This window comes from Eptesicus fuscus, chromosome 5 (assembly GCF_027574615.1).
Source record: "Eptesicus fuscus isolate TK198812 chromosome 5, DD_ASM_mEF_20220401, whole genome shotgun sequence".
NCBI lineage: Eukaryota > Metazoa > Chordata > Mammalia > Chiroptera > Vespertilionidae > Eptesicus > Eptesicus fuscus.
Window position 1 is genome coordinate 24,810,611 of NC_072477.1, and position 26,956 is coordinate 24,837,566.

Below are 26,956 nucleotides of genomic sequence, written 5' to 3' on the forward strand. Positions count from 1 at the left end.
ATTCACCTCTAATACAACTCACCGCACCCTTCCCTGCACTTTGCTTCCATCAGAAGCTCCAGGAGGTCAAGGCCTGTGGGGGAAGGCCGTTCTTTCCAGTCCCTCCTCCTCACCACAGAATAGGAATTAAATGAATTAAAAAGGGGCGGTAAAATTTTAGAAATAAATTACCCAAATCACGAGGTAACTCAACATTGCACTGTTGCTCTGCCAAGTGACTCAGCACCTCGAAGAACCCCAAAGTCAGGTTTGAACAGATCTAGACAGTTGTCTTATATCCAGGGAAGGAACTCACCAAAAATCCCTCAAAATCATAAGAAAAAGTTTTCCACGAATAAGGTTTTCATTAGTGGTAAAAGAATCAGAAACAACAGAGAACAGTGAACTGAAACCAAAAATGTCAGGGGGAAAATTTCTGTCCTGTCGAACTTTAGAATGTCCACGATATTTAATATTCTCCTCTCCTCAAGACAAATACTTTTCTTAGAAAAATAAATCAATGTTTCACATTCCATATTCATGAGTAGTTATAAAAATAACTAGCATATACTATGGTAGGACTTTTTAAAGTCCTTGATTAATCAAATTAATGAAGGTTGACTTATAAAATATATTTCGAATCGCTTTTTTCCAATGTGGAGGTCACCTCATTAAAACATCTGTTTTCTATCTCCACCATTTCAGAATCAGCAAACCTCTAACAAAAACTGAATGCCGCCTGCCTTTTTAAAGATGTAGTTTTAGAGACAGATAGAAACATCAAGGATAAGAGAAGAATCATTATCGACTGCCTCCTGCACACTCCTCACGGGGATTGAACCTGCAACCGAGGCATGTGCCCTGACCGGAATCGAACCATGGCCTCCTGGTTCTTAAGTCCACGCTCAACCACTGAGTCACACCAGCAGGGCTGCTCCCCCCTTTTATGGGAGGGTGGCAGCAGTGAAGAAGAGGGAAAGGTTGTGATTCTGGAATTAAATATTTGGGTATCCCTCTCCTTGTCTGTAGTAGTGAAAGAACCAGAAGCTTGGATTTAATTCTGAGTTCAGCAAAGCCTGAGGAGCCAACTGCTGAAACAGAAATTCATGGGCAAGCTAGCCATCCCTTGTGTTGCCTCTTCTCTGTGATGTCTGCCCAGAGAGGACTGCTCCACCTCTCCTTGGGACACCAGAGGTGAGCTATTAGAAATGCTCTCACGAAGCTAAATCAAGTGAGTTAATCAAGTGAAAGAACAGTAAGCAGGGAAGCCAGAGGCAGGGGGGAAAATCTCTGCTCTCCTATGATTTTTGAATCAATTCCAAGAACTTTCCTTCTCCCACTGCCAGCAGCACCCATCAATTCCCATAGTAACCAGCCCACGGATTTCCAACTGGTCCAAAAGGGAGGCATGCATGCTGCAGAGAGAAGCACATGAGAGCATGACCCAAACCCCAGGCACCAATCCAACTGCCGCTTGGTTGTTTAAACATTCCAATTCAACCTCCCTGATTCCCTTAATCCCCAGGTTACCAAGTGGTTCTGTTCTTCCTCCCTCCCTTCAACCGAAAGCCGAGACAACGAAGGAGGCGATTTCCTAGGACCCGGCACAAAACAATGTTCTGTTTTCTGCTGCAATCTTGGTTCAAGGCTATATGATGTGAAAGCAATCATGCCTCCCCACCCCCACTCCCAACCGCCACGGTGCACAAAAATGTTTGTTTAATGAAGGAATCCTCTGGTATAGAAATAAAGATTTCAAAGATATGGGGTATAGATTTGTGATCCTGGATAGGAATGCAGAGGCTCTACTCCCAAAAGGAATGAAGAGAAGATAAAAGGGCTACAGTGGGTGGAGTTCATCTTATCTTTGTGAAGAATAGGATTTGTTAGGATGACTGAGCAGGAGTGAGAACCGGAGGAGGAGGACCACAGGGGACTAGAGTATTTCTGTGCCCAGCACACACAAGGACACTGCAGTCAGGAACACTGGCTCCTGATGGTGATTTTCAGCAGGGAAGGAGGAATGAGCAGAACTGGGGGGAAGATGTGGGTGATCGCTTTGTAAGGTTGAAAAGAAAAAAATATATATTTAGCTGATTCTACCATGTTTATCTAAAGAATGACTATGCTGAAGAGGTTGTTGGTTTGTTTGTGTGTGTTTTTTGTGGGGTTTTGTTTTTTAACAGAAAAATTAATTTATTCTTCCATAATGAAAAACCCATAAATGAAAAATCCAACAATGGTATTTAGGCTTCAGAAAACAATGTGATCAGCCACATTTTTCTGTTGGTGTTGGTTTGTTTTTTAAACTAAAAGGGTAAGGTGGAGACTCAACTTAAAAGTGCTCAGGCTATGACCCAGTTCTACACAATTTCACATCTTCAACAGTACTTAATGGCTAAAGGAAAGGGTGGCCGTAGGTGCTGTAAAAAGCAGCCCTGTACTTGCCACTGACACGGAGCCTAAGCCTCACTGAAGAGATGCACATGTTTTCCTTAAGGTAGATGCTGAGTAACGCAACTGCAGGGTTATGATGTATGCATGCATACATCTTAGTTTTGTTTTTCTTTTATTTTTTTAAAACATGTTCTTATTTGTTTTAGAGAGGAAGGGAGCAGGAGAAGAGAAACATCAATGATGAGAAAGAATCATCAATCAGCTCCTCCTGCATACCCCCTACTGGGGATCTAGCCAGCAACCCAGGCACATGCCCTGACCAGGAATCGAACCATGACTTCCTGGTTCATAGGTCAATGCTCAACCACTGAGCAACACCAGCCGGGCGCTTTTATTTATTTTTTTATTGTTGACATTATTACAGTGTCCCTCATCCCCCTCCCTTTGCTCACCTGCAGCCAGCCCCCGTAACCTCCTCTCCTGGGTTTCACCATACTGTTGGTGCTCCCAAATTACTTTCCAGCAAGGACCCCACAGCAGTCTGAATGATTTTTTGTGTGTGTTTTTTTCAATGAGATTTTTAAACATTCACCTACTATATTCATGGTACTGTGCTAATTACAGGACATGAAGTTATAAAATAAAGACTCTAAAACATGACTCAGCATCACCAAAAGTATCGGGAAAATGGAAGGAAATATATGAAAACAGTAAAGTTTATTGTGCTAGGAAAATAAGATTACATGTAATGTAGTTTATATTATCAGTAATGAATCTTTCTAAGATAAACTTTTTAAAAAACAAGAAATATTTGAGTTATGCCAAACAAATTCCTAGAGGATTCATGCTCTAAAAAGAAAAAACAACTAAAGTAATATGTAAGTTTATCACACTCCCAGTAAGACTAACAGGAAATTAATCTAAGTCTAAAGTTCATAAGGGAAAATAAATGAGCGAGAATAACAAGAGGAGTTATGAAAAGGAAGACTAATAAAGGAGAAGAGCCTTAATACAGGGCAGGTGGTAAACTGTTTTACAAATATATACTAATTTTTAAAACGTGAAATGGTTCATGGATAGACCAAAAAATAAAAGGGTAAACTAAAAATTCTAAAAAAACTTTGGAGATAAAGGGATGAAGGATAAATTGGGACACTTAAGATCAGTGCAGAAAAGACAAATCACTCGATAAATGGTATAGGCACAACTATACAGCCACATGGAAAAGAGAATAGGATACTGACTCGCACCAAAAAACTCCCAAATTGATCAAAAATTAATTATAAGAAACCACAAAAGTATTAAAGAAAGAAGGAGACATTTTCATATTCTTGAAGAGCATAAAACCATTCTAAGTAGGAGATAAAATCCAACACCCAAAAGTAAAATACTAATAAATTTGATTATACAAAAGTAATAAACTTATACATGGCAAAATTTACCGTTAATGACAAAATATAAACCAGTGGGGAAAAAGTCACAAGGTGCTAATCTAATCATTTTTTCACTTAAAGGGCTTATCTCCCTAGGTAAATGAGCAAAGGATCACAAGAGTCAGTTCACAGACAGAAAAACTGCTCTTCCCCACACACCAGTATGTGGAACCTCACTTATGACAAGAGAAATGCACAGGAAAAGAGCAACGAAATTCCCTTTTTCGGGTATGAAACTGGCAAGGATCAAAAGGTTTAATCACACACTATTGGCAAGAGAGAGCAGAAAGGCACACAATGTTCATGGGAGTGTAAATTTGTACCATGTCTATGGAGGGCAGTTTAACAATACTTATCAAAGAAATGAAGATACATATTCTTGGACCCGGAAGTTCCTTTACATAAACCGGCACAGTTGCAAATTCAAGGACAGCCACTGTATCATTGTTAATAATATCAAAAGATCGGAAACAACTCCAAGTCTATCATCAAGAAATGGGATAATAAATTACAATCATAAGCTAGAATGAAAAGGAATGAAAGCATAGTACAGTATTCTAGCATCTGTGTAAAATTAAATTTCCAAAAGCATATATACTAAATGCAATATGACATTTCTGGACTGGGTCCTGGAAAAGTAAAGGGTAACAGCAGAAAAACCAGTGAAATCCAAGTAAAAGCTACGCCGTTTAGTTTCACAATATAACCTTTTAGTTTCATAATATAACCTTTTGGATTTACTCTATGGGCATGAATTAGCTTTTTAAAATATAAAATTTAATTTTTTTTAAATCCTTACCTGAGAATATTTTTCCCCCATTGATATTTAGAGAGAGTAGAAGAGAGGAGTAGAGGCAGACAGAAAGAGAGAAACATCAATGTGATAGAGACACATCAATTGGGCCAGGGATGGTGACTGCAACCAAGGTATGTGCCCTTGACTGAAATCGAACCTGTGACCTTTCAGTCCATGGGCTGATGCTCTAACCACTGAGCACTGGCTAGGGCATAAACTTTAATTTTTTAAAAACCTAATTGCTTTATGATTGAATTTACACTATCCATAGTATCCATATCCTTCTATATATCACTAATGAGACACATCAAGTATACATGTACTGCTTTAACACTTCTAATTGCACTTAATACAAACCTGCCTCACCTACTAGATTTTAGGTGCTTAACACGTTAAGCGCCACGTCAGTCACCGGTGACTGACACTATACTTTCCGTCCAGACCGGTCAGTCACTGGTGCCACCAGCATATCGGTGAAATCGGATATCACGGGCTAAACGGAAAGGAAGACGTGTTAAAGGCAGAAGCCTTGTCAACTCATCTCTGTACTCATAGAATCTGGAGACTACAGGGTAGGGCAAAAGTAGGTCTCCAGATGTGAGTCCAAGAAACACAGAGTTGTACTATTATTTATTAACTAGAGGCCTGGTGCACGAAATTCATGCACGGGGGTGGGGAGTGTCCCTCAGCCCAGCCTGCACCCTCTCCAATCTGGGACACCTCGGGGGATGTCTGACTGCCCATTTAGGCACGATCCCTCTCACAATCCAGGACTGCTGGCTCCCAACTGCTTGCCTGCCTGCCCTCCTGTTTGCCCCTAACCGCTTCTGCCTTGCAGCCTGATCACACCCTAACCACTCCCCTGCCAGCCTGATGGATACCTAACTGCTCTCTTGCCAGCCTGTTTGCCCCTAACTGCCTTCTCCTGCAGGCCTGGTCACCCCTAACTGCCCTCCCCTGCAGGCCTGGTCACCTCTAACTGCCCTTCCCTGCAGGCCCAGTCGCCCCCAACTTCCCTCCTCTGCAGGCCTGGTCACCTCTAACTGCCCTCCCCTGCAGGCCAGGTCACCCCAACTGCTCTCCCCTGTAGGCCTGGGTCCCCCCCAACTGCCCTTCCCTGCAGGCCCAGTCGCCCCCAACTTCCCTCCTCTGCCAGCCTGGTCACCACTAACTGCCCTCCCCTGCAGGCTTGATCACCCCCAACTGCCCTCCCTTGCAGACCTGGTCCCTCCCAACTGCCCTCCCCTACTGGCCTGATCGCCCACAACTGCCCTCCTTTGCGGGCCTGGTCCCTCTCAACTGCCCTCCCTTGCTGGCCATCTTATGGTGGCCATCTTGTGTCCACATGGGGGCAGGATCTTTGACCACATGGGGGCAGCCATCTTGTGCGTTGGAGTGATGGTCAATCTGCATATTACTCTTTTATTAGATAGGATGATTGTATTATTAAACCTACCTTCGCCCCACCCTATATGTCATAAGGTAAGACTTCAACAAATGAAATCCAAAATTATGTCTGGCCTAGTGTTCTATTTTTGAAATTTTGTATTTCAAATGTCCAAACAATTCTTTTTGGGGTTTCCTTCGATCCTGGGTTCACAATGACATAGAAGAGAAAAGCTAGGGGCAGCAGAGGAGGGTGAAGTAATAATTCTCACTGAGGATTTGGGTAGGAAAACCGAGAGAGACATTTCAGATAAACAATCCTCCAACTGAACTTTCTAACCATTTCACTGTGTGCTAGGAGCTGCAAGGAGCATTAAGATAAATGAGACCCTGTCCTTACAGTGGAAGTTAGGCATAATTAACTTAATGCCAACACTTGTAAAGGCGAAACTATGAAGCTGCCTTGGATTTCCAAAAATGTTTTACACAAAGGCGATTAAAATGCTTTTCAAAAAATGATCTATTTTGCAATAGAAGATAATAATAAAACTCCAATTTAACAAAGTGTTGGTTTTCTATGATGTCTTCTCAGGAAATGAGCTCATGGGCGCCATGCTAAAGAATAGTCAAAGAAAAAATTCTAGCCTTAAACCCCATCAATAACCGAATTTTCTAAGAATTCAAAATACAAAAGATAAACTACTTATGAAATACTCTGAGGCCCCTGACTGGGTGGAGAAACACTAGAGTTTCTCAGAAACGCATCACTGGTGATGTCCCATCTCCACAAGCTCAGGGCTCGGAGCCGAGTGTCATAAAGTAACACAACCTGGGCAAACCTCTGATCCCTGGGAATACCCGTCTTTCATCTATAAGATGAACCGATGCCAGCTAAGGCTCCTTCCTGGTCTACAATGCTATTAGCTCTCTTTTCCTCCACACCCCAAATATACACTAAGGCCTTGCAGTCCTTTCATATGAATAGGCATACCAACACATGCATTTGTCTGTGTGTCCTGGGGAAAAAGCTACCTGTAATACGTCCTCCCTATTCCTAGAAGGGCCTAACATAGCCCCAAAAAATATGACTACAAATGGGTACCATATAGAAGCAGTTCTCTATTCAACTCTATATTGAAATTACATGAAAATGTGCATGCTCCACAGTGAAACAGCTGTTCAACTGTACATTCATTCTTGTTTAGAATTATAAAAGCTTCTAACTTGGTTTTCATCTGTCTGTTATGGACGAGTCAGTCCACATGTAACTTCCCCTGAAAGTTATATTGGTATGTTTGTCTTGTCTACCACTTTTCATAGCATAGGAAAAAGATGAGAACGGAGCAAGTTGCAGGCGTACTCGTCCGTGTGCAAAGATATATGAATTATCAGTGGGCAATTTTGTTCCCATTTATTTACAATAACCCTTACTCTGACCTACTGGCTTGAAAGGTGATTGTGTAAAAAGCAGAACAAAGGTCTGTGAGTAGGAGCTAAGAACATGGTACAGTATCTACTGAGAGTTTAATTATATCTGTCAGTTGACTTTTTTTTTCCCGAAACATAAAAATAACATTGCACTGTTAGCAAATATGGTTTTCTTGTAAGGAAGTTGTTTTTCCCTAAATAACCAGCATTTCATGGCATAGGTCCCTTATAAATACTAATGGGGACACAGAAGAGTTTTCTAAGACATGCACAAGTAAGCTCAAATTTTCACAGTGAAAGATATAGCTGAGTGAATGTGAATATGAAATAATATCCACCTGTAGGATTAGCCCGAGAGGCCTTCCTGAGGAAATGAACTTGAATGTGTTTCAAAGGAGGACAGGGAGGCTGACAGGTGGTGAAGAAAGGGAAATTCCAGGCAAGGAAAAGGTTGTGCGCAAAAGCTGCCTCTGTGGTTTCTTAAGAAGCAGGGCCACAAAGCGATCTGGCGTGTGGCAACGATTACTTCAGTCGTTTGGACAAACCGAAGGAGGACTGACTGGACTTCACACTCCTGACCTCGGTCTTCTCATCTGCTGCAGGAGGCTGGACTCGGGGCTTCGCTGGTCCTGGGCAGCTGAGCACTTGCTTCCTAATAGGCAGCACACTGGCACCTCTCCAACAACCCTGCAAGGCCTGTGGCTTATCAGCCCCATTGGATAGATGAAAAGAGCGAGGCTCAGAATTCCAATGAAGCTTCCAGTTACAGGCTTTAGAAAGTAAAAGAAATATGCATAACTTTTGTAGAGAAAAAAGTAGTATATGAAGACTGACAACTTCAAAAGTCAGAGCTCTTGACCATAATCAATCGAAATCATTTTTACATTCTCTTAAGAGATCAAAAGAATATAGAGCTGTATTAGCCTTCCCCATCATGCCAACCAATCAAAGGAAAGGAAAAGGGTGTATATACCGTCTTTACTTTGAAGAATGTGCTTTAAGGAAAACCAAAGGAGACACCATGCCTATTCCTGCCCGGTAGTGGCTCTCATTTAATTATGTATTCCCTCTCCCTGCGGTGTCCACAATGAGGTGGGTGTTATGTTGAATATATAACACATTCTTTGGCCATTAGAACAGAGATTAGCAGCTCACTGAAGAGGCCTTCCAAACCTCAGAGCAATTAAGACAATCCTCACAGCCAGCTTTACCTCCAATGCACAAATTCTCTAGAGAGAGGTGTTACTTTTATACAAAAGCTCAGTGGACATTATCATAACTTACTTGTAACTATTTAATTGCAGAATTTTCTATGTATAAATTCAAATCTGGTAGCAAAATATAGTGCAAAAAATAAAACCAGTCTTAAAGAAAAATTCTGAAGACTAAATATTAGAACTTAATGAGGTCTACTTATTTATAAATAAGTTGGTTCTTCAAATTTAGCTCCCCCCCTACCATTTCTTTAGATAAACATGTGGAGTTAAAGAACCTGTCCACTACTGATGGGAGTCCCTGGTAAAACAACTTGGGAGTATCTATTACACTATCCCATGACCTGGCAACTGCCTGGAGAAACATATGGCCGTGTGCACAGAGCCGAGGACAGGGCCTTATTTGTACTCAGGTTCTATCAAAAACAACCTAGAAGCTCAGCAATAGGAAAATGTTAAAACACACACACACACACAACTATACAATATTCCCAACTAGTCTATATAACATTAAGCGGCAGTTCAAAAGGATGAACTAGATTTACATGAACTAACATGGACAGATCTCCAAAGCATGTCACTGAATGAAAAGAAAAGTTACTGGTATTCAACAATACCAATTATGTGAAGTTTGTTTGCTTATTTTAATACTCAACTGAGGATATGTTTTATTAATTTCAGAAAAAGGAAGAGAGGGAGGGAGAGGAAGAGGAAGAGGAAGAGAGAGAGAGAGAAACATCAATGTCACAGAGAAACATCAATCGGTTGCCTCACATGCAGGCCCCAACCAGGGTCAAGCCCACAACCTAAGTATGTGCCCTGACAAGGAATCAAACCTGCAACCTTTTGGTGTACGAGATGATGTTCCAACCTACTGACCCACCTGGCCAGGGCTATTATATGAAGTTTTAAGACACAAAAAATACAATACTATTATATTATAAACAGCCAATCAACAAAGTGTTTGCCTCTGGAGAGCTACCAGAGAAACCAGGAAGGGGGTAGGGAGTGAGGAATAAACCTTATAGACTAATTTATTACCTTCTATTAAAAAATTAATTTTAAAAATCGTATCACAAGGGCTTTATAGGGTTATTAAGTGAGTTAGTACTAAAGAATAAGGTAAAATAAAGATATCTCTGCAACCACTGCTAAATTAAAAGCTAATCAAATGCAAGAAGACAAACTACCAGGAGCAACTGCAACATCACAAATGAAGCTAGGGGCTTTTTTGACGAAGAACAGAAGACTGTCAACTTAAATGGCCACATGAGGCTTCAGTTGGTGTAACTAATTATTATTAGTGTGAGCCTGTACACATATTCTTTTTCCCAGGCTAGAAACTTTGCAGTAACTGAAAGAGAACCTGATACCGAAATGTTAAAATTACGTTATCATCACTAAGCTAAAACAGTCATGCTCCCTTTAACCCCTGGGAATCCTTCCCCACCAGTAGTCTATGTTGATGTAAGAATACAAACTGAAATTTTTAATAAAGGTCAGCTTATCTATATATATAAAAGCCTAAGCGACCAAACAACTGAACCACCGAACGACTGGTCGACCAGTTGATCGGTCGCTATGACGCACACTGACCACCAGGGGACAGACGCTCAATGAAGGAGCTGCCCCCTGGTGGTCAGTGTGCTCCCACAGCGGGGACACGACTCAGCAGACCAACCCCTTTCTGGAGGCCCACCAGCCACTCACTCCCTCAGTAGTCCTGCAGGTCTAATCTCCAGAGAATGGGCCAGTCACTGACGGACCAGTGCCACTGGCACAATCCCAACAGCGCCATCGGCTTCCTGGAAGTCGGTCTCGGGCACCTTGGCCGCTTACCCTCCCTTGACGCTCAACAACGAAGAACCGATATAAAAGCGGCCGCCAGGTGGCTCCCGACAACCAGCACGAATGTCAGCAGGACGGATCCAGATCCCGGGCTGGCAAAGGCTTTCCACTGCCCAACCAGAGGGCTGATAGTATCCACCCCCCCGCCGCCAGGATGGGCGCCAGATGCAGGGCCCACAGGCCACCCTGAGGGACCCCACCTGTGCACGAATTCATGCACCAGGCCTCTAGTGATAACAATAATGAGGGGCCCCTTCATGCACTGGACTCTCCAGAAAATCAGGGTCTGGATGGTCAACCTTCACCTTCTCTATTTCCAACCTTGTCAGTGAACTATCAGCCAGGCTGTCTTTTACACAACCATCTATCTGCGTTCCTCAAGGGGGGAGAATGAATCCTCAATTCAAATAATTACATCACCAATATTATATCCATCCATATCAAATGTGGGAGGGAGGGAGGGAGGAAGGGAGGGAAGGAGGGAGAGAAGGAAGGGAAGGGAGGGAAAGGGAGGGAAGACTTTGTTATTATAATACATAACATTAATGTAAGATTTGCTTTAAATACAATCAAATGCATCTTTCTCACTTTTAGTTACTATAATGCCATAAGATCTAACAGAAAATAAAAATTAATTGTAGAAGAGTAAATGTCCTCATATATTATTAAATATAAAAAGTAACTATTTTATAAAAGTTATAAACAGCAGATCAATATAATCCCAATTTTGCTTTTAAAATATATACATGGTTACATAAAAGAACAAAAATGAAAGAAAGCTACTAAAATAATAGTAGTCCTAAAGAACAAATGACCCAATTTTTCCCACAATAAATTGCATGAAAAAAGAAGGGAACAGAAAATGTTAGAGTAAGAAAGACCTAAAAGAGGGGAATGCAATGTGTTAATCCTACTGGGATCCAGATTCCAACAAACTAACTGTAAAATGACATTTTTGGCAAAATGGAGGAAACTGAACATAGACTCCAGGACTAGCTAATAAATACTAAAAAATAATTGTTAATTTCATTAAGGTTAATGATATTGTGACTAATTTTTTAAGTCATTATCTGTTAAAAAATACTAACTGGAATATTTATAGGCTACATGGTATAATATCTGGGCTGTTTTAAAACTCCAATCAATCAATCAAAGCAGGGAAAAGATAGATGCAATAAGAATGACAAATTATCTATAAATGTTAAAGCTGGAAGATGGGTACATGGGGCCTCATTGTATTATCCCCTCTACTTTTGTGTATGTTTAAAAATCTCACAAATAATCAGTAAAAATGCAAGCAGGGATAGTTATCTCTGGGTGGTAGAGACTGAGTGATCTGGTGGGAACTGGTGACTTTTACTTTGATCTGTGTGCCCTTTAGAAACATCCAGATTTTATACAATAAATATTAATTGCTTTGGTTACTTGGGGAAACAAAGGTTCCTCTTTTAATAGATGGGTCAATGGTTCTTTCAGTGCCCACTCGATGGATTTAATTCTCCCTCTATGCATTTTACTTGTATTTCCACTACAGGCCTTAATACATTTGGTAATTTATTATAACAATTTTTAATTATGTCTTGTCTCCCCCTCTAGAAAAACAACTTGATCACAAGGGGAATTTCTTTTTGTATTTCTGCTCAAAGCAAAAAGATCTCTCTATATAATAGGTGTCAAATAATTCTTTACTTAACTGAATTAACTGTTCCACTAATAAATCCAGGGAAGAAACAAGTGGCAACAGAAGTAAAATATCTTATATCTTGTAACTACAAAAGCTTTAAGGGAGGAACATGACCAGAGGTCCATATACAAAGACCAATATCTATCAAATCAACCTAGTGAATTCCTCAAACTATTTATTTTTCAATTAACAAGGGGGCGGGAGGGGGACATCATTCAGCAAAGAAAGGTTACAGACTTTTAAAAAAAACAACAACTCCCTGAGAAGAAAATCAGTGATGAGCTCCTCAATAAGCATTCATTATTTAACCTCCTGAAGACTCATCTACAGTGCCCAGCAGTCTTTTTTTTTTTTTCTTTTCTTTTTTTTAATTAAGGAAACCATTTTTGGAAGAACGCAGAGCTAGCCATGTGCTGAGACACAATGGTTTGGAAACTTCCCTCGCTCTGAAGAGGCTGACGTCCTGTGGAAGGGCTACACTACACACCTCTCATGTTTCCCTTACCATCAAATTGCTGGAGACCTCAATATGTGCACATGTGAGCAGTAGCCTATTCATCTCTCCATTATCTTGCTTAAAAATCATTTCCAAAAGAACACAATAAAGCCCTCCTCCCAGGAGTACCAAGACCCCAAGAACATGGCCTACTGGACTTCACCACCCTATAGCCTTAATTTTGCATGCATTATTTTGATGAAAGCCACTCAAATAACAGTGAGGATATTTACAACTTCCTTTTACATCTAAAATATGCTTCCGTTTGACAAACATTAAATAAAGTCAGGTTTCAAACTCAAACCCCCACCACTAAGTTTCCCAAACCTTTTGAGAAACATCAGTATATCACGAAGAAATGGCAGGTGCAAGCTCTCCACAAGTTTCATCTCTAGGTCCACCTTGTGATCTGGTCCCAGAAGCCAGGTCTTCACAAATGCGTTCACCCACCCAATTTATGAAGTCAGGCCAGAGCCGGAGGGGAGGGCAGAGCTCTGCACAATCCCCACCCTGACCTCCACCATACTCACACACACCGTTCGTGTTCTTACTTCTCCTTTTTCTGATTCCTTACTTTACACTTTTGTCCAAATCACTCCTATTAGCCAAGTTTAAATTAACTAGACAGTCAAGAAAGTGGTCACCTGGTAGCATCACAAAGAATCATACATGTACAAATTGGGCTCAGAAAAATGACTTGAGGTATGAACTAAGAAATAAGGCACTCTTCCAACCATGTGTGCTGTTTGCCACTAGAATGAGCTTAAAAGAGGCATCTCCCTATTTGATGTGGACCGCTGCACTCTAAATTTCTGAAGAACGTCAAGATAAGAATTCAGTGAGAATAAACTGTCCTCATGGAAGAGAAGAGGGTATGATGGCATTAATAAATGTGAAGGGGTCATATCACAGTTCTGCAGACTGGTAAAAATGTTTGCTAGGCCAAAAAATTTCACCAATTTTCTTTTTTCAAGAACAAAGAAGGCTTTTCATAATAAATAAGCATCATAAAATAATTCTGAGGTGACCTCAAGGCATGCCAAACTCAATTCAAATTAATCATGGACAAAGATAAAAGGAAAACTCTGCAATCATCCCTTTGCTACTCTAAATATTTAATATTTTCATTATACTTAGCATTTAGTTCATACAATTTCATCTAGTGTTTATCTTAAAAAGTTATCTCCATTTTGTACCCTCAGTGCCACCATGAAACTTCAATTTAGGTTGACACAAAGAATCTAACAAGTCTACTCAAGGTAAACATTTGAGTGATATTCTTCCTAGAGTTAATATATTCAAAGTACTATTATTATTTAACTCACTGTCTTTTGTCACTGGCACAGCATTTCTTTTATGTTGTAATGAAGACATAATTTGTTAGAATAATGAGGAGAAGAGAGACAGGGTGCACACCATCAATGGACATGAGAGGGTAAGTGCCCTTACCCTCTCGTGTCCATTTTTAACTAACCTTTGAATCTTCCATCATCATTCTATTGCCCGGTTGGCCAATGGAAGGCATTATGATTATTAGGTTTCTTGCTACCACCACATATAACAAGAAAAGTCTAGGAGCACTTTTTCACTTATTAAGTAGTTGCAACTTCGCATAAAACAACAAAAAGTATGTCTTTACTTCTGTGTATTCTATCAGCAAGCTATCAGTTTAAGTAAATGTGATTAATGTTATTTTTTTTTAGAAAAAGGAAGAAGTTGAGAGTTTTTTTTAAATTTCCTCAATTAAAATCTGAAGCCTGGGTTGCAATAACTACACTAAAATAACTGAAAATTTTAAATAATATCTCACCTACCTATGAGTACATAATTATCTATATAAGGGGAAAATCCAAAATAAAAATGTAATACCTGGGAAAATGCTTAACTTAGTTAGAGATCATAATCAATACTTGGGATAACATCCCTCTATGTTTCTTGCTGGGTATTTATTTACAAAGAATATAGCAATTTTAAAAAATTTTAAAGGGAAGGGGAAAAGTGTGCTTTCTTAATTCACTTTTATAATTCTAGAACAATACTACTAAAAAATAAGTAAATAAAAAGATATAAGAATGACAGACTTAATAAGATACACATACAGAGCTACCTATAAAACACAAGGTTTTGTGGGTTGGGTTTTGGTGGGTGTGTCGTTTTGGGTTTTTGTTTAGGTCTCCCTTATGTGGAGAGCACTTTAGGAAAGAGCACGACCCATTTAGAAGGCCAAGAAAGAGTCAGGCCAGCAACAGGTCTAGAAAACTGTTCAATGGCCTCCCTCATCTGTTGTCTGAGTAGACCTGAGAAAGTACGAATGCCTAAGAGAAAAATCTCCCACCCAACCTGCAGTACCAGCCTCCTCAGATATTACTGCCATTAAACAAAAAATGAGTTAAGTCTTAGGTTATTAAGCTAAGCAACTAATTCAAAAGACAAGGTGTAGCTGCTTAAACAAGGTTGGCTTTGTAATAAAGCTAAAACGTAAGGCCTATGCTAAAAACTGTCACACTCGAGTATATCAACCAGCAGTTATTTATTCAAAAGTGTTTCAAGTATCGTAAGACATACAGAGACAGCACTGAAGGTGCACATTTCTACACAATTCTCAGGAGGGGGGAAAAAAACAATCTTGAAAACAACTTACATGATTGAGGTGAAAACCATTGGGCACTCCATAATATTCAGATTTTTCTTCTCTCACGGAGTACCTGAGCTACAGCTACCTTCATGGAGCATGCCTGGCAGGCTGCTGCTCACCACTAAGGAATTCTTGATGGTTAAAAAGACGCTACATTCCCAAAGACATATTTTCATTTGTGTTGCTAATAAAAAACGTGGACTCTTCATGGATAAAAATTACAGAGACCTAAAATTCTTTCTCAGATTCCACCTCTATTAAACAAGAATGACTCTGGGAATCGTCAAATAAGTGCCAGAAGCAATGTGTCCTCATATAGTTTAAAAACATTTTCAGAATTAATCATTCCCCAATTTCTCTTACTGAAATTCAAGAAGGTCAGAAATAGCAAGCCACTTTGAAAGCAGTGCTCCATTTACCCAGCGGACTTCAGGAAAGAAGCCCTAAGCTCTGAGCAAAGGTGGCAAGGGGTGAGGTGCTCAGATAACCTTGACCACCCTGGCAGGATGCAGGGCTCCAGAGGAGCTGACTCCTCAAGCAACCGGCTTCTGCTCCTGACAAAGCAGAAAAGAAAAAAACCAAGACCTTGGTTTCAGCATCTGGCTGAGTTGAAGGTTAAGTACAAAGAAAGAAAACCAAAGAAACCTACACAACTCAAACCACTTGTTTTATCTGAATTTACGAGTTGAGCATATTATAGCATTTTCAGTCTACAAAAAAAGTCTCTTTCAATCAAAGTGAGCTGTTATTCTTCTCAATGAGAATATCTTTTTAAACTGATGAAAATATTTGAGAAACGTCCACTAAAGCATTAGGATAGGCCTAGGACAGAACTGGGTTTCTACCTAGCAGTACCCAAGTGCAATCACTACAAAGATCAAATGCAAATGTCAGTCAAACAGTAGATCATCCAACCATCTCTCAATTTTTCAGGATAAGCTTGGTATTCCAAACTAATGTATCAGGTTAACAGGATTCATATTTAGAACATGAACTGAGGTATAAATTCCAATCACAATTTAAGAAACATAGGTTTTTTGAAATGCATTTACTATGCAGCAGAAACGTAAATATGAACAAAATATCTTCATATTATTAATTTAAGTAGCCAGAAAAATTTCTGAACCATCCTATATAATAAAAGCCTAATATGCTAAGTGTCCGATTGTCTGGTCAGCCATTCAACCAATCAAAGCATAATATGCTAATGATATGCTAAGCCCGCTCAACCGCTCACTATGCTGTACACTGACCACCAGGGGGCAGATGCTCCGACCAGTAGGTTAGCTTGTTGCTGGGGTCCAGCCAATCGGGACTGAGCCAGACACGCCCTGGAGCCCTCCCAAGACCCCTCCCCAGTTGGCCAACCTCCCGTGTCCCTCCCCGGCCCCGATCATGCACCCTCTCGCAATCTGGGCTAAGGGACCAACCCCCAGGATCCACCCACCCCCCGAGTGCATAAATTTCATGCACCGGGCCTCTAGTTTTATCTATAAAGATGGAGAGAGGGGTTTCCTCTCTTCTCTCTGTTCATTTCTGCCTCTCAGAAATAAAACAATTAAAGGAGGAAAAACCAATGGGGAAAAAAATAGGATCCACATTTACTAAATCAAAATTTTGCTATAAGCAGCTGGCCTTCTAAGAATGAACACTGAGTGACATTCCCTTCCCCCAACAGGACTTAGTGACTAATGCACCAACTCACCCTTTTCCACTTCAAAGTTCTTGCCTTTGAGTCCAACTTGAGGTATTCTCTCAAAACCTAGATTAAAATAATTATAAAGTTTAGTATAACAAGGTTCTTCTCAACGTTTGAAAAACAAACAATGGTACCTCATAGAAATAAAAGGAGGAAAATCACTACTACAAATACAATCATAATTGCAAAATGTACTTTATCTCTAAAACCCTCTTTCATTTGTAAACTCTCTATGTACAGTTCAACACATTCAAATTTAAGTCAGCTAATAACCACTCCCACTTAAACAACAAATTCTTAAGCCTGGCTATTCAGTATCTACACAAATGGGAAGAAACCCAAGAACCTGTAGGAGTAAGAACCTCCCTCAACTAGGTGACTTTGATGTAGTTAGTCCATCATCTGCCTATGGCAACCACTATTCCAAACCAGTGGTTCTCAATAGGGGACAACCCCGGGGACATTTTGAAATGCCAGGACATTTTTGGTAATCACAACAGAGGGAGGAGATATGCTACTGGCATTTAAAGGGTAGAAGCCAGGAATGCTGTCAACCACCTTACAATGCACAGCACAGCCCCCCACTACAAACAATTATCCAGCCCCAATTATCCAGCAATCGTAAGGTTGAGAAACTCTGTTCCAAAGCAGCCAGCCATCGTGATTACTGATAAATTCTACAGTTCTCACACTGGTCACTTCAGATAGGTTTATAAGCAAGAGTCATAAGCATCTCCTGTGACTGCTAAGCTCATTAGTTCAAAGAATGCACAAACGTGGCCAATATTAATAATTTACAGTGCATGTGCTATTCTAAAAATATTAAAATAAACCAGACTATACATGTCCATCAGAGCTTTCAAGAAACCAGTTTTTAAATTTTTGCTGAGGTGAAACGGTATTTCAAATTATGTTAACTCCCAAACCCTGTTCCCAAACGTATAAAACAGAAGTTAAGAGTAAGAACAACAAGACCTTAGTCTCCCTCACAGATATTCCCAATTCCTGGTGAGGACAAGAAGGAAGGTTCCTCTTCCCAGCCTATCACCTTGGATATTAGGGCTCCCACCTTTTATTCGGCCAAATATAAAAGCACTTCACAGCTTCCTTTAACTGCATGCAAAACGAGACTTACTGAGGGACTACTATGTCCCCACACTATGATCTTATGTAATACAGCAGAATAAAGCTCAGGAAGACCCTGCAACGGGTCTTTTCTACCCTACCGTAATCAAATGGTATGCACAGCAGAAGAAAACTTGGGGGAAAGGAAACCTATAAGAGGATATTCTGAGTCAGATATTCCAGGTAATAAAATTAGCATTTTTTTATATAATTAGTCTACAGATTGCTCCCACAGAATGGGTCAAGGAACTTCTAACACTCAAAATATATACTTTGTTTTGTTAATCGTAATGGCAAAAGACACCATGTGATACCAGAAAGTCAGACCTCGGTCCTTGAGTTTGGCTAGAAAGTCACAGAGGTAGAAGAAGTGAGCCAGCTGAGCTGCATGGACTCAGGACACAAGTTACAGAGGCTTAGGAGAAAGAAAGCAAAAGTATGCACCTTGAGGAAAGAAACGGGAGGAAAAGCATGGGGTGTGCTCTAAAGCAGTGGTCGCCAACCAGTGGTCCGAGAGGTCCAAAAGGTTGGCAACTGCTGCTCTAAAGAGAGACCACACCTGAGGGAAGAAGGGGAAAGAAGGGTCCTTCTTCTTAAGGGGTTTTATCTGTTTCCGAAAGGCAGGATTTTAAGGGAAATCTCAGGGGAGGATTTCAATCGAATATTCATCAGCTTTCCAGGTGTGTCCCTTTAGGGTTGTGGTTTCTACTGACTGGTACATGCCAGGGGGTCAATAGTCATTGCAGCTGGTCCTCAAATCAGCCATGGAGTTGCTTCATTTGATTTTGCTGCTTTTATACGCCTAGAACTGAAACACAGCTGAGGCTTAATTGTTATCTCTATTATGACCAAAACCCTGTCTCTGTGATCAACACACCCAAAGCTTTGTTTCTAAGAGTATTTGATGCAGACCAGAAGAACCTCACTGTGCTGGGGGCTTATTGCTTAAGGGAGTGGTCATGCAAGGCTTGTATGGAAGTCATATGAGACTATTCTCCCGCCCCTTGTTCCTCCTCTAAGGGTTCTACCACCTGCCAGGGGAGAAAACGTCAGGGGAGGGTCGGTTCCAAATACCATAACCAGCAATATGCTAGGGGAGGAAAGGTCACCTTGGGGATGAGGTCCCACCCTAATACTTGTTTTCCCCATTGCTAGCACCTGGATCTTTCCACTGGTGACCTTCTATACCTGGCCTATCATTCTTTCTCTGCTCATGTCTGTCTACCTGTCTACTATATCATAACTAGTTAATTACATAAATAAAACATACCTGAGAGCTAATTTGCACTAGTATTACACTTAAGTACATGAACAAGCATGCAAATTTTAAACTCAAACAAAGGATATGATTTCTGAACACACTTAGAAAGAGTCCATCAGAATTACTCCATTCCACTGGACAACATTTCCATGATGTGGCATATGGGCTTATATACTGACTAGAGGCCCAGTGCACAAAATTCGTGCACTGGGGGGTGAAGGGAGTGTCCCTCAGCCCAGCCTACATCCCTCTCATAATCCAGGACTGCTGGCTCCCAACTGCTCGCCTGCCTGCCTGCCTGCCTGCCTGCCTGATTGCCCCTACCGCTTCTGCCTGCCAGCCTGATCACTCCCTAACCACTCCCCTGCCAGCCTGAATGCCCCCAACTGCCCTCCTCTGCTGGCCTGATCACCCCCAACTGCCCTCCCTGCCGGCCCGGTCACCCCTAACTGTCCTCCCCTATAGGCCCAGTCACCCCTAACTGCCCTCCTCTGCAGGCCCAGTTGCCCCTAACTGCCCTCCCCCACCAGTCTAGTCGCCCCTAACTGCCCTCCCCTGCAGGCCTACCCCCCACACACAACTGCCCTCCCCTGCAGGCCTGGTTGCCCCCAGCGGCCCTCCCCTGCAGGCCTGGTTGCCCCCAACTCCCCTCCCCTGCAGGCCTGGTCACCCCCAACTACCCTCCCCTGACAGCCTGGTCACCTCCAACTGCCCTCCCCTGCCAGCCTGGTCACCCCCAACTACCCTCCCCTGCCAGCCAATTTGTGGCGGCCATCTTTGACCACATAGGGGGCAGCCATCTTGTGTGAGGGTGTGAGGGTCAATTTGCATATTACCTCTTTATTATATAGGATTTCTTCCTCTGAATTTCCAAGGCTATAAAGGAACCACCCAAATCAAACTCAAGCACCAGCACCCCAGGCAAAGAGCACCCGGCCTTGGAGCCTTTTGTACTAACTAAATCGTTGGGAAGCTCTACTGAAGGACATGCTATATTCCAAAGAAAGGGCTAACATACACCTAAATTCAGATGCCTGTTAAAGCAGCATAGAGCCATCGCACCTCCACTACAGAAAGGAGACAACTGGCAAAGGCAGCCTCGTACAAAAGCCAGGAAAATAATGACCTGGTCAAAGACGACTTCTTAATGTCCATCAATGACTAAGAGAACAAAACAAGCAAAGAAAGGTTAGGGCCTTCAGACCTTCCTTTCTTTCTACACACACACACACACACACACACACACAAGGGCCCAAAAATTACTAAGAAGGTTGAGAAATATTAGTGCGCAATATGAAATTTAATCCCTTCCACCATTTTTCTAGATTAAAATTGATCATTAAATAAAAACATCATAAAATTTCAAAACATAAACATTTCATTTTTTCCCCTCTCTCTCTCAGCAGTAAAATATATTCTGTTCCAAAAAAGAAAGGTTGCTCAATTTCCTGTCAAAAGCAATCCGGAGAAGGCCACCTACACTGTAAAAGCAGCGAGAGAGAAAAATAAAATGCTGAAGAAAAGCCTGTATGTGTGGGTGTATACTAAGTGCAATGTAACTGCTGCTCTGGGTTTTTAAAAGCTTTATTCCTTGAGCCTTCTGAGAAATGTGGAGATTAGTATAACTGCTAAGGAGAAGTTTGTCCTCCAACCTATTTAAGGAAAACAAGCCCTCTGATGGACTTTAGTTCTACCAAAGAAAAGAAGGTATGGGATGGGAATGGGAAATTCAAGGCCTGTAACCCATGATTTTCTATACTGAGGGGGAAAGAGAGATTCTACCAACCAGACAACTGACAAGTGCTGTTCTCAGAAAGAGAAGGCTGCTGTGACAGTTCATCTACTCCCCACAGCTACCCTCCCCCCATTCCAAATCACACACATTTTTAGAATAGGACCAGCTTGGTCCCAATATGCTTAATCCTAAACCTGTGGGCTAACCATTCACAAACACAGACATGAGCTGACTAGATATGAATTAGTACAGCACCACATTTGCCACTCTACCAAATTCCCCTTACCCTGCTGATACTTTCTGAAAACTCTGAATTCTAAGACAGCAATCAACTAGCTCAACACCTTTTACTAAAAACCTACTGAAACATGCTCAGTTCGGGGATAGAAGCAGTGTGGTGAAAAAAGAAAGCTTAAGCAGCTCACCAGTGAACAGAGGAGAAAAGAATAGCATAACAACGTAAGGTCAAATGCAGCATTATCACAGAATTGCATCGCAGTAAAATGCCACCTTTCTGTAAACCAGACTTTCCCACTGAAAGAAGCAGTTTGTTGCAAAAGCCAAACATAGGTAATGGGAAATAGAGAATGGGCAAGGAAAATAATGTATTAATGAGGTGATGGAGAATATCTGGAAGAATAGCAAAAGACAACAATATACAACAGGAAGCCACACTGACAAGGCAGTTAAAATTCAAGACAACTCAGAGAAGCAAACCCCTTAAAATGGTTTGTTTGATAAGCAAACGAATTTGAAGTACTAATCAACTAACAGAAGGGGGGGTTCAGGGGGTGTCTTATTTAATAATCTCAGATCTAACTACAAAAAAAAATAATATTGCCGGTTTGGCTGAGCATCAACCTATGAACCAGGAGGTCAGGGTTCCATTCCAGGTCAGGCACATGCCCAGTCTGTGGGCTCAATCCCCAGTGGGGGATGTGCAGGAGGCAGCAGATAGGTGATTCTCTCTCATCATTAATGTTTCTATCTCTCCCTCCCTCTCCCTTCCTCTCTGAAATCAATAAAAATATATTTTTTTAAAAAAGAAGTTACCAGATTAGGACAAATAACTCAATTTCCCTGAATCAGCTGAGAGTAAGTAGCCAATATAATGGTCTATCACCCCTACAGAGTTTACTGAGTAACTTTTATACACAAGGACACTCTCCTACAAAGCTACAATAATTATGACCATCAAAATCCAGAAATTAACTGTGATATAGTACCATCATCTAATCCACAGACCAGATTTGCCTTTCTTCAGTTATCCCAATTATGTCCATTTTTATAAAAGGATCCAACCCAGGATCTCACATGGCACTTAGTATTCATAGCTTATTAGTCTATTTCAATCAAGAATTCCTTAGACTTCCTTGACTCTCAAATATTGACCATTTTGAAGATTCCAGGCCAGATTTGTAGAATGTTCCTTAATTAGAGTTTATCTGATACTTTCTTATGATTAGACTCAAGCTATGAATATTCAACAGGAAGAGCTCCTCTCATTGTATTCTATCAGGTGCTATTGAAACCAGCATCTGGCATTAAAAAGACAAGAGAAGTTATCCTGAGGAATTCTGAATGAAGAAAACACACTGGATAACTTAATAGGCACCTGTTTCTCTAATCCTACCTATTAAGCTTACATGATCACAAGACAAGCAGTAATTATCCTTAGGAGTTAAGGAAAAATAGCCCAGTTTTAAAAGAAATTTAAAATCTAAAAAAGAAATAAGAAATAAGTTAAAATGTATTTGTTAACACCCCAAAAAAAAGGAAAACTCTGAAACATTAGAGTTTCATTGTAAACTCCCAGATAATGAATTCTGGATAAAGATCAATACAGCTATTTGAGAAATAAATCTTCGCAGGCTAATGTAATTTACTTGTTGTTGAGACAACCCACTTATCAAGGGATTGCAAGACTTGTATTTTTTAACTTTAATGGATTTGACAACTCATGAAGACACAAGAAAAATGTTCTTCCCAAGAATGTGTATACCCAATGGTTCTGTGGCCCCAAGCTGTAGAAACTACTTCTTCTTCTTCTTTGCCCTGCAATTTGACGCATAAAAATTCTACATAGACAGAGAGCAGGAAGCAAATAAAGTGGCTAAGAAAAGGCTGTATGGTGATGACAAAAGAAGTCAGTCATTTTACAGGCTTCTTATCTTCATCTTGAGGCTTCTTCAACTCAGTTAAAGTCACCTCTATCTACCCTTTAACTTGAGCCAAAAATTTAGGATTCATCCCCATTCCTTTCTTTCACACCCCTTTTTCATTCTGTCAAGACATAAATTTTACTTCCTGAACACTATTTGAATCCTCTCCATCTTTCCACTGTCACCACCTTAGTCCAAGTCACAGTTATCTCTCAACTAGACAACTGCCCCAGATTCCTCATCAATCTCCTTTCTCCCCGTGATCATGTCCACAGAGTACTCAGACTGACTTTTAAAAAGGTTTACCTCTCCAAATGGCACTCTTCTAGAACAGATAGTCCTAATCGCCCACAGGAAGGCACAGGCTGTTGTGACAACTTACAAAGGGTGCCACCTACTCTTCACACCAGAAAAGTCACTTTGGGGATTAAAGTGACAAGAGGATATATTCATGGCGAGCTTGTTGCCTACAACAGTAAACAGATCTTTAGAAAGTGAGTTCTTCTCACTGGAAGAACCCGAAGCCACATGTGCATGGTGCTTCTGACTCCACGGGCAAAGGCACGAGGTGGAAACTGCTGTCACATACAGGAAACAGATGGGGGGGATACTGCAACTAGATAATCAACTGCCTCCCTCTTCCCTTCACTAGAATTTAAAAAACACTCAGTTAATAAGGAAACAAACTAGAAATGCAGTTCATAGCTGATGCAGGACCTGAATACACATCAAGGAACATATTATGAGCATCACAAAGTGGTTAGACCTAAACGACAAAAAAATTTCAGCTGACAAAAATAATTTCCTTATTCTCAGAAATGAGTGTTATACTTGCCCCAGCCTCAATTAAAACTGAGCTCCACCTATACCCTAACAAGTAAGATCTTAATGGAGATGCAATTATTTGCTGTGTTTAAAAACAAGTATTTGCTTTGATTCAAACCCTTCTTAAACATCGACGGGGTATAAGGCTCTAAGCACAAAGCTGCAGAGTTCCGAAGATCACAGGCATACAGACTCTCCCTTCAAAAAGTTTATTATCTTATTCATGGGGAAGGATATGAAAAACAGCAATAATACAAACCAAAGTGTTGGTAGGTCCAATTTCAGGGATGGCAAAGAACACAAAGGTTAGAAGACATACTCAATGGAATCAAGGAAGAACCACGAATAAGTTTCCAAAGAGCAAAGAAGAGAACAGAGGAAAACCTTTCAGGGGAGGAAACAGAATTCAGACAGAAAATCTGCTGTGCACATAGTGTTTGAGTAAACAGAGTACACACCATGGAAACCATTTAAATATCAAATATACAAAGGAGCACTTGAACTCTAAAGGCTGCATGGAAATTTTCCCTGAGAGCCACAGGAGATGAATTGGCTTTCCTCTCCATTCAATGTCTGTCGAATAGCTTTGGCCTTGCCCTTCATAAAGCCAGGCAGCCAGATGCCTACCTCAGTATCATTTCTGACATCCATGGACTTGTGTGGGATCAATCACCACACAATTACAAAGATGACCACCAAACCTCCATCCTAACAGCGTCAGTTGTCAGCACATGGCCCAGCAATGGGAGTTACTGTTGTAGTGTGGGTCATCACTTTCAAAGAGAAGTATTCGGGTGAAACTAGGACTTATAATGTGACGTATAAATGAGCATTTTTTAAAACCTATGGTGATGCGAATGCCTTGTGAAGCTTTGTGGTCTTCATTATACAAGGAGAGGTAGGCTAGCAGAGTGAGTGAGTGAGGGAGTGTGTGTGTGTGGGGGGGGGTTTCCTCCAGTTTTATTGAGATACTAGAGCAGGGGTCCTCAAACTTTTTAAACAGGAGGCCAGTTCACTGTCCCTCAGACCACTGGAGGGCCGGACTATAGTTTAAAAAAAACTATGAACAAATTCCTATGCACACTGCACATACAAAACGGCAAAAACACCCACATGTGGCCCGCAGGCCGTAGTTTGAGGACGCCTGTACTAGAGGCCCAGTGCACGAAATTCGTGCATAGGGGGAGGGGGTGTCTCTCAGCCCACCTGCACCTTCTCACAATCCAGGACCCCTCAGGTAGGGTCCCTAGGCCTGGCCGGTGATCCGGGCCTTTCCTTCCCCCAGCTGCCAGCAGCTGGCCCCACCCCCGCCGCTGCCACTGCTTCGACAGGCGTGGGCTACAATCACTTGGCTGCAGCCCCCCCTCCCCCCGATCAATCAATCACCCTGCTGGCCGGTGGCCTAGGCCTCCCTCTGCGGGGCGATCATGAGGTGATGGCAGGGCCTTCCCAACCAATCGCATATCACTCGTCTTGGCTGGCCTGGCGCCACTACGTGTCATAGCACGGCCGTCTGGACGACCTTCCGGACGTGGTCGTTCTGTTCAGTCATTCGGTCGATTTGCATATTATACTTTTATCATTATAGATCACTGACATATAACATAGTATTAGTTCAAAGAATACAACATAATGATTTGACATGTATATATTGGGAAATGATTACCACAGTAAGTTTAGTTAACATCCATCTCCTCACATGTTCCAAATAAGTATTTCTTATTGCAAAAGAAAATACTATAATTCTAATGATGAACTTGAAGTTAACTTTATATACAAAAAATAGTTCAGAACTTTAAAATACTGCCTAAATTGGAAAATAGCTTTCAACACATTAGTATAAAGAAATGCAATTAAATTTTAGATATTTTATTCCATTTAGGCCATAAGCCTTTCAAGAAAAAAATATTCTATGTGAGAATTTTTCACACCTTGTAAAGCAAAATGAAAACACTGCTACCTTAGATGACAGAATTGCTTCAGCATGTACTAACATAAGATATTCAAACAAGATGAAATGGTGGCTTTTTTAAATTAAGTTTATTGGAGTGACATTGGTCAACATGAACAAATAGGTCCCAGGGGTGGGTTTCTATGTTACAATATCTGGATATTGCACCGTATGTCCACCACCCAACAGCAAATCTCCCGTCAGAAATGGTGACTGTTACATTTATAAGGCTACCTGAACAACAGAAAGTGTGAACACCTAATGCCAGCAAAGCATCCCTAACAATCCCACTGCAAAGAAAGCAGCGCACTGACTGGAACCACCTGGAAGGGCAAGGAGAAGGTGAGGGACTGGTGCTGGAAGGCAGGAACCATCCCACAGTTTTAAACAACCTGCTAAGGAGACTACACTACAGGCAACAAGGAGCCACCAAAGATGTACTAGGGATTGTCACAATCAGGACCAAATATGCATGTATGTATATATGCAAACACACACACACACACACACACACACACACACACACACACACACACTTTATTTCCCCCCGAAAGTACCGTATTTTCCAGCGTATAAGACAACTGGGCATATAAGATTTTCCTGGGTTAAAAAGTCGTCTTATACGCTGGAAAATACAGTAGTCCAATATATCTAATCCATTATATCTAATCCCATCAATATAGTCCAATATACCGTATTTTCCGGCGTATAAAACGACTTTTTAACCCAGGAAAATCTTATACGCCCAGTTGTCTTATACGCGGGAAAATACGGTATTCAACAGTGACATGGAAGAGAGCCTGAAGGAGGAAAGGCACTGAATAAAGGGCTGGCGACAAGGTTGCTGCTATTTTGTAGGCCAGAAAATGGGGCTGAACCAGGAGAGTGGGAACAGAGAAAGG

The 26,956-nt window shown here is 41.2% G+C and overlaps 1 long non-coding RNA gene across 3 annotated transcripts in view; it reads right to left on the reverse strand.

Annotated features, from left to right (window-relative positions):
• The window catches only part of LOC129149118 (uncharacterized), a 171,599-nt gene that overhangs the window by 74,571 nt on the left and 70,072 nt on the right, over nt 1-26,956 (reverse strand). For all 3 annotated transcript variants that reach the window (XR_008556070.1, XR_008556071.1, XR_008556072.1), the window contains one exon: nt 17,002-17,058. This is a non-coding gene — a long non-coding RNA (uncharacterized LOC129149118). The remainder of the gene's footprint in view (nt 1-17,001; nt 17,059-26,956) is intronic.